Genomic DNA, 9,321 nt, shown 5'->3' with positions numbered 1-9,321 from the left:
GCTTGTTATTTAATTGTATAAATTCAGATCTCTTTTCACACACCATAAAACTAGGGTATATGAACTGGCATCAATTTTCTCCACCAGGAATTTATTCTCCACTTACCGTGGATTTACAGTGTCAATCAATTCACATACAAGAGATTTTTCTGTCCATTAAGGTATCTGTACTATACTCTCATTATGGTATCAAAGCACCTTATTTACCTGTATATGCAATGCCTGTATCTTTATTCCAGATATATAATCCCATAACACAATCCACTGAAAACAGTTAAGTACCAATTTGTTCTCAGAATTAATGTATTCAGTTGGCACGTTACAATGTGAGCATCTGGTGATATTACCCATTAGTTTAATGTTGCTTAAACTATTTATCCCATCACTTCTTCTGCGAATGTCCCATTTGAAATGCCTTTCCAGTAGCAAGAAGCAGAAACTGCACTATCCCCAAGCTTTGTGCTGTTGGGTTCTATTGTTATTTTTCATTTGTAATATGGTGGTGTCTAAGGATACTTTTTTCTTTCAATAGCAAAGTCACTTGGGTGCTCCTTTACATTCACACTCAGAACTCATGAGAGAGTTTTCCCTAGAATCCAGCATTCAGTTCTCCAGTTTGGGAACAGGTCATGATTCCAAAATGATTTATATCATTTAGACACTGCAAATGAAGCTGCCCTAGAGAAAAACCATCAGAAACCACTCTAATGCCACAACTCTTCAGACTGGCTGCTGCTCAGTGAGTAGCAACTCTCAGTCAGAGCCTGTGACCCCCCTCAGCTGCACTTACACTTACTAAAAGAGGGCACTTGGCAAAGTCCTTCAGTGACTTTCTCCTCACCCACGCACAGGTGCCTCCCCAGAACTCCATTGCTGCTGTGGCTGTGGAAGCCCTAGCTGAAATACGCACCCTGCCACCGGGAGCACCCTGGCGTGGATCCTTCAGCCGGAAGACGTAAGCCTGATCCTGGTAACAGCTGTGAACGGTGCACAGAAACGGGTGAAGAGGACTTTATCTTCTCATGTTCTGAGCATGGTGTTGCCTCCAGATGCCCCCAAAGGGCAAGACTGCTACTGAATGCAGTTCAATACACAGTCAGCCAATAGGGTCAAAATGGAGTAACACCAGGGTGCATTTGAGCCAATAATGTTGTGTAACATGTTACCTTTAATAACTTTTGCTATTTCCAAGGACTGAGTCACTAGTTTCATCTGGCACTCAAGCAAGCAGAATTCTTGAATCTGGTTTAAGCCTGCAGTGAAATGAACTTTGTGGGATTTGGCAACAGGCCCTAATGGACCGTGGCCCCTGTCAGATACCAAACCTCCCAGTCTAACGCCACGGTTCCTCTGCAGCCAAATGCTTTTACGCTATTGCAAACAAATATCTCCATCACCCCTTCATCACGTTAGTTCATTTGATCAAGAAACAAAGCCCTCTTGGCAAATTAACATGGAAAAATCTCCCAGGGCAACCGTTTATTCATTACATAAGCAACAGGGAGAGTTCCCATCTGGAGATCATTACCTAGCAAGAAGGTGACTAGAAGCATAAAGGCCCACAGGAAAGTTCTATCTAGTCTTCATCTGACTATGGAGGTAGGGTTTTTGAGTTTATTAATTCAATTATACAACCCATTCCAGATTTTACAGGAGATCCACTGCTTGCAAAGAAAGGACAGGTTGGGTGTTTTAGCTAGTTCTGTCAAGATGCTCAGCTGGAGTAAAAATGGGGTAGCTGCAGTGAGGTCCAAAGCCCTGATATAGATATATCTCCTCCTGGTCAGAAGCCCACTTAAAGATAACAAAGTAGAAACAATGAAAGAACAATTCCCAGCAAGTTAACAATGCCTAGAAATGGGAGACAAGGGAAATGTTGGCAAAGAAGGTCTCCACCTCAAGATTAAAACCAAACAGAACAAGCCTTACATGAATTCTTAGGATGAAGCATGGCTGGGGCCAGGAATTACATGTTCTGCTCTTCACTCTCACCTCCTTACTGCACACACAGTTGTGTATGTCCAAAACACAATTGCATGTGGGTTTGTGCACACACACCATACTGGATAGAATGTTTCAGACCAGTTGAACAATGTCAGACTCTATCTAGCAACTGCCCACAAAAGATAACAGACTAATACTGTCACAGTGGCCAGAGATTCCCCTTCAGCTCAGATTCTAGGGGGCCTAGAATTTTTAAAGACAAAACTTCCATGTTGTATCCCTGAAGATAGCCATGAAGAATATGTGGCCACTGCACGTAGCACATTGGTGGACCTGGTGTTGTTATACTTTGCATTAGGCAAAGCCTTTAGTCACAACAAGAAGAAATCCATGCAGGAAAAGTCACCTGTCTGAATTCCCTCTTTCCCACCAAGGAATATCAGTTCTCTAACTAACCACGCAGGGTCCAGGCCAGTAGGCACTCCACACTCAGAGTTTCCACTGAGGTCAGCTCCACATCAGGGGTAACAAAAGCACAATGAAACATCCAACACAAAAGATCCTTCTGCCCCATCTTGGGCTATTCTCATCCCATGCATGACACTCCATCTTCAGACACCCCCCAGCCTCAACAGTCCTTACATCAGACTCAAACACCCCTTCCTCAGGGCTGGGAAGGGAATCCAGACACACTCTCAGCTTTGGCTCAGGGACCCTGTACGGAGCAGTTAGGTCTGCTACTCAGCCACACTGCTGTTTGCCTGGGCCACTTCCTACCACCAAGCCCCTTGTGCAGCTTCCCTGCAGCCTGTGCTTAACACAGCCGCTCCTCTGGTCCCCAGGTCTCTGCAGTCTCCCTAGATCCTCCCAGCTCCTTCCTTCTCTGCTGGAACACCAACCTCTTAGGACAGCCTCTCTGTGCCCTGCCCCCTTTCCATGCCCCACCATGAGGTTTAATTCCATCCCTGGGGCCTTCTTCAGTTTTCCTTCCCAGAGAGAGAGCAGTCCTTACCTCCTTTCTCCTGGGTATCTCTACTGGCCCACCCCTCCGTAGCTTTCACTTCTTCTTTTGTGAAGAAGGCCCAGCTCCTGCCCAGCCAGGGGTAATAAATCAAGCCTGGCACCTGCAGGTGCAGCCAGGTGGGCTAATTGGGCTCTTACTTGACTGTTATCCTTTTGTTCCCCTGTGTGAGGTAGACACCTCATCACATACACACAGAAGAGCAATGCCAGGTAACCCGACAATGCCCTCTGCCTTAGTGTAGACTAAATGGGGGCACGTGGCACTACCAATGTGACCAAACTGGGTTAATTATTTCTCCTTCGTATTAAACCCATCCCCATTGTAATGATAATAGTAATAACAGCAACTAGAGCTGGTTGAAATTTTTCCTTTGAATATTTTGTATTAGAGATATGAAAAATGACCTCTTTTTTTTAAACAAACATTTGTGCAGAAAATACTTGTTTCTTTCTAAAATTTCCCTTTTTTGAGGGGGGAGGAGAGAAAAAAACCTGAAAAATCAAAATATTTTGGTTTGCAACTTTTCATTGAAACACTAGAAAATGTCTGCAAATAATATTTGCAAAAAATGCAAGTTGTTGGTATATTTCTTTCACAAATTTTCCCAGAAAATACCTTCCACAGGCAGATCTAATTGCTTCTCTCTTTTTTCAGATAAGGAAACTGAGGCAGAGACCTATATGACTAGCCCTAGGCCACATAGCACATTAGTGGCTGAGAAAGAAGCAGAAATCAGAAGTTTCTGGATAACAATCCCAACCCTGCCTCTTTCATAATTAGTCGCTTTCAGGGAGGAAAAAAGCCTCAAAGCTTTCCATCAAATAAACAAATTTCTTTGTTATTAAAGAGTCTAACTAGCCACTTTGTGACATTTCCCTTCCAGCTTTTATTTGGTCCCTATACCCCCCTGGATGTGACCCACAAGGAGGCATTACTGACCACCATTTTCAGAAGAGACTAATGAACTGGAAAGCTTTGATTGCTAGGTGCCCAACTTGAGAGACTGCAAAAGGCCCTGATTTGTGCAGCACACGTGCTCAGTCCTTTCTGAAAATCTGGCCCCTTTGAAGGGCAGGAAATGATTTTGGAAAATCTTGGCCCAAATTTCAGTGTTTATGTCTTATCCCAAAAGTGGCACTCCCGAGTGGGTACGTGCCTGCCCTCTTGGGCATTGGCTTAGCACTGACACACAGGGAAGAACACATCTGCCCAACCACTGCGTGCACATTCAGAAGAAGACCTATTCATCCCCTGTGCTCATATGTAGCAAGCCCTAGCAAATCAAGGCGGAATGTACCAGCTAAGCTCTTGGATTGATCAGGGTTTTCCAGGTGCAACCCTGGCATTGGCTGTGCTGTAAGATATCCCGGGCTATAGCCATTGAGAACGCGTTGATCTGCGGTGCTGCCATATTTGTGTACAGTAAGAGTCCTTAGGGGGATCAGGGTTCAATACCCCAATGGGAAGCTAGTGTTGTGTGAGGAGCACCTAGGACCTCTGGCTCTAAAAGCACAGACCTCGACGCCCTCAGCTACTACATGCAACTCCATTAGCCAAGGCTGTAACAGGCTCATCAATCTCCACATATGGCCCATTCACCAGGAGAGGGGGACGGAGCTCCACAATGAGTGGGTGTGGACTACACAGGCACACCCACTGTATCTAACATGATGCTGACTAGACCAGGCATCTCCTAGCAGTCTGCCAATCAAATGACAGCAGAAAGGACCAGCAACAGCATAGTTAACAGACAACTATCACTGAGGCCCAACGTCTCATGGTTCTATGGCCTGTCATCACAAAGCACCAAACTCCACCATGGCCTATTGATGGTTGTAAATGAACTGTTTGTTTTCCAACATGAAGAAGCAGGCCAGTTCCTCCTTAGATGCTGAGAAAGCCCTCTACCTACACAATCCCTGCTTGTAAAATGAAGCCCGAACCCCTGAGATGCATGTGTGTGTCTGTGGGTAATCCAGGTCTCCCAGCTCTAAGCACAGCGCTGTGTCTGGAAACGACGCTGGAAAAACATTCTCATCTGACTTCATTAATCTAACTCTTGCTCATGTATCAAAGTGTGGCACATTTTCTTGTAAAAATGATTAAGCTGCTAATTAAGCTGTTTATAACTTGTTTCCCCAGTTGCTAATGATAATTAACATGCAAATTAGCTGAGGGAGGAGAGGCACAGGGGTCCTTAGTTCATTACCAAGTTAATTACTGTTTGCATACTTAAACATTACAGTTATAAATGGTGGCATTTAATGTAATGGGCAAGATGATAATTATACCAACGACATTTTGAAAAGTCATTTCGCTGTGTGTTATTTTTTCTGGGTGATTAATGTTTCCATGCCTGATTGATAAACTTAGTTCAAACCAATATAAGTTGAGAACATCGTGTAACCAAATCAGTTATCCCCAACAGTCACCTGCTGTTGTATCCCCGTTTGGTTATAAAGTTGCAGCGTGGGGAAAGAGTGAGAGAAAAATGTTTGGAAGTGCAATATTGAAATGTAAGGAGTAACATAGGTTGATTAACACCAGTTTCTCACTCTCTGGTCTTGCAGTGCTCAAATGAGTGAGTGCCTTATTTTCAGAGGAGTTGAGTACCCAGTGTGGAGTTGTAAACATGAGCATTATTTATGTTGACAACAATGTCCAGAAGCCACACCTGAGTTTAGGGCCCCCTTGTGTGCTCACGAGTTCACACACACACATGAGTGTGCCCCAGAGAGCTTACTATCTGAATAAACAAGACAGGCAAAGGATGGTAGATATGAAAGATTATTCTCCCCATTTTGCAGATGGGGGAATGGAAGCACAGAGAGATTAACTGCCTTGCTAAAGGCCACACAAGAAGCCTGTGGCAGATACAGGAGTTAAACCCAGTCTTCCAAGCCCAAGCACAGTGCCTGAACCACAGAGCAAAACCTTCCTCTCCATTGACTTCCACTGGCGTTGTAGGTGCTCAGCAGTTCTGAAAATCAGGCCGAAGCTAGATAGATAAATGCCAGGTAAAAGGCTCTGAGGTTCAATTCATAAAAGTCCCTCAATGTCTGCATATTTCTCAGTCAGTGGGAGCAAGATTGGCCCAGAATTTCTCACGTCTGCAAAACTGGATGGGAAATGCCACTGGAACTGGTCAGATCATGACATTTCAAACAGGAATGTCTACACGCATAGATTTTAGAGCAGCGGGAATTGAAAGGAAGAAAGGAGTTGGGAGCAATGACTGTGGAGGGGCCAATCCATCTGTAATGCACTTTATGCTTCCCCGAAGCATTAGGTGAGTCATATCACACCACGGGACGACCCAGGCTTCCACACTCTGGATCATGTTGAAATGAAAAACTGACCTGAAGAGAGGGTTAATGGAATGGTCCATTCCACAGAGGCAAGGGAGGCTCAGAGAATTAGGTGCTCATTTTTTTCTTCTCAGCCTTGCTCCTGGAATGCAAAGTGGTTAGAGATGATCACTGATTATTGCCCAGGAACTAAAAATATTGCCCCTTGCCAAATATTCAGCGACTACATGCAACTGCATCAAATCAGCATGAGTGTCACTCAGCAGTTATCAGAGTCTGTGGAGACACTGGGACCAAACGAGGGGCCTTCTTCCAAGCTCAAACCCCACTCCTTACCCAGCTTGGATGAGAAGGGCTTCCTCCCTGCCTGGCTGGGAGCTCTGCTTTGCCCCTGTTAGCACTGGGAGGCAGGGAACTAATTAATGTATGCTGGTGCATCACTGTCCCCCATAGCTCCATCCCAAACAATGGCTGCACCAGCAAAGCCTTTGGGGTGACCCTCAGGGGCTTCTGCTGTTGTTTTTTAATCTCCATAATATTAATAAAAGGCTTACTTCTCTCTAACAGAGTAACCATAACTTTCTTGTAATCTTGTTCAAATGCTCTTACCAGTACATCCTTTCATCCCTTGCTTGGATCATATGCATTGTAATTGTAATTGGGCTAAAGACATGGGTTACTGGGCAGTTGCATAGAGAAATAGTAAGGTTTCAGAGTAACAGCCGTGTTAGTCTGTATTCTGAGCTGTAGCTCACGAAAGCTTATGCTCTAATAAATTGGTTAGTCTCTAAGGTGCCAGAAATAGTAAGGGGTTTCTGCTTTCCTTCTCCCCCACCCATCTATGTATAGCTATAGATATATATCAGTTTTGTTTCATGTGCTGACTCATTTGTGATTAAATATACATAAGGAACAGGAGTGCTGGGGTCAGCTGACAGGGCAAAAACAGGTGGTGGGAGCAGAGGACTTTGAATGGGACAAGTCATCCAGTAAAGACCACTCCTACCGGGCTTTACTGAAGTGTAAACAGCACAAAAAGTTTTAAAACATTGCAGAGAAATTGGGGTTGAGTCATGAAATAAGACTTCTCCTTTCTGTAACAGCTTTCAGCTGAGGATCTCAAAGCACTTCACAAACATTGATTGGGTCGCCTTTAAATGCCCCAGATCTGTATTGTTCTCCCTGATGTTCGGACGCATAACTTGGTGCACAGGGGTAAAGCAGATTTCCCAACAGCAACCAGCAAGTCAGTGGAAGAAAAAAGAAGAGCTGATCAAGACAAGGAACTTCCGATATTTCAACCTTTGGTTTTGTGCTGAAATGAAATGTTGAGTTTCGATTTTCCCAACAGAACATTTTGATTTCAGCAAAACCCCATTTTCTGACAAGAAAATGTTTAATTAAAAAAATTTTGGCCAGCCCTGCCAAGAATACACCTCCAGAGTCTTGACTCCTAGTCTCCTACTCTAACAGCACTAGCAAGGGGGGCATGGAGATTTCAGGATGCAGATTTCCTTGACAAGAAAGGAGTTCCCTAGCTCAGTTTTACATCCAAGTTCCCCACAATCTACTTCTCAGGGTAGGCAGTGAGCACAGAACTGAACACACTTGGGGATGAAATTTCATCATCTGGCTTCAAAGCTGATGATATCCAGCAGAGCCTCTTGACTTCAGTGTCATGAGCTCTCAGTCACCTAGCATCTATTATTCAATACAGGCCAGCTCCTTCTCTCCCTGACACCAGAGTCACTCCATTGTCCTCAACCCTCACATAGGTGAAGATGAGAGCAAGATTTGGCCCCTTGACTCTAAGCAACACAATTGATAATCTCAGTCTAACAGGTCACAAGTCATTTTTGGGGTGTTTTCTTTTTCTAAATGTAGCTCATTGCTCCTAGGTTAAAGACTCTTGCACCAAGCAAGGAACTCCTATCTTTCCTTGGATTTTGCACCCTTCATGTCACGTAGATGCAATTTTCAAGCTACCCTGATTCACAAGTTAGCTAAATCATACGTATTTAAGTTCTTCAGTCTTTCCTCCTCAGTCCATTCCTCTGCACACACGGTTCATCTTTCTCACAAATACATAGGGGACATACTATATGTTTTTGTACTATTAATGCTGAACACACACACAGGAAGCCTCGTTCAGGTCCTGAGGGTCTAGTTCACCCCTAATGTGACACTAAAGTAGGGTGACCAGATGTCCCGATTTTATAGGGACAGTCCCGATTTTTGGGTCTTTTTCTTATATAGGCTCCTATTACCCCCCCCATCCCCATCCCAATTTTTCACATTTGCTGGCTGGTCACCCTACACTAAGGTGCTTTCAGAATCCCCTAAAATCAGTGGGATTCTTTCCCTTGTCTTCAATGGGCTAAGGACTAGATCCCCAAAGCACATCCCCTCGCTCTCTCTGTCCCTCCCCTTCTCACTTCCGTGTATGTATTTAGTGCCTCTCCATACTCCTGCCAACCTCCATCTAAGCTTCAAAAATCTTCTGAAGATCCACCTTGTCGGTATAACGATGATTGTGTCACTGTCACCTTCTAGTGGCCACATTCTCTAGAAAGGACAAAATGTAGGAGCAGGATTTTATAATTGTACTATAAGAATAGAGGTACTATGTCTTGATTTCATTTTACCAGCCACCCTTTTTGAATAGCAGAAAGGAATGACCCTCTGGGACATTGGTAGGACTGCATCTGACAGACTGCCAGTGTCTGTACTGATGTTAAGGCAGGGACAGACCAGAACAATCCTTATGACTGATTATGGTCACCCTTTTGTTTTAGAATAAGTTATAATGTCTACTATGGTTTCCTATATGTATAACAAATTAGGCACTCTAGTTAAATATACATTTCTTTGTTTTAAGGTTTAGTAAGTAAGAGACAGGATCTTGTATTGTGTCTATGTTAAGGAGATTCAAAATAAACTGACACTGTTCGTATTCTCAAAGGTCTCTGTAAAAGACTGTTTGTGTGAAGGAGGAATGTATGCATCAGGAAAAGATAAGGTGTGAAGTCCATTGTTATAGCCAGA

Source organism: Lepidochelys kempii, chromosome 18 (genome assembly GCF_965140285.1).
Source record: "Lepidochelys kempii isolate rLepKem1 chromosome 18, rLepKem1.hap1, whole genome shotgun sequence".
In the NCBI taxonomy this organism is placed as follows: domain Eukaryota; kingdom Metazoa; phylum Chordata; order Testudines; family Cheloniidae; genus Lepidochelys; species Lepidochelys kempii.
This window is presented reverse-complemented; position numbering follows the sequence as displayed.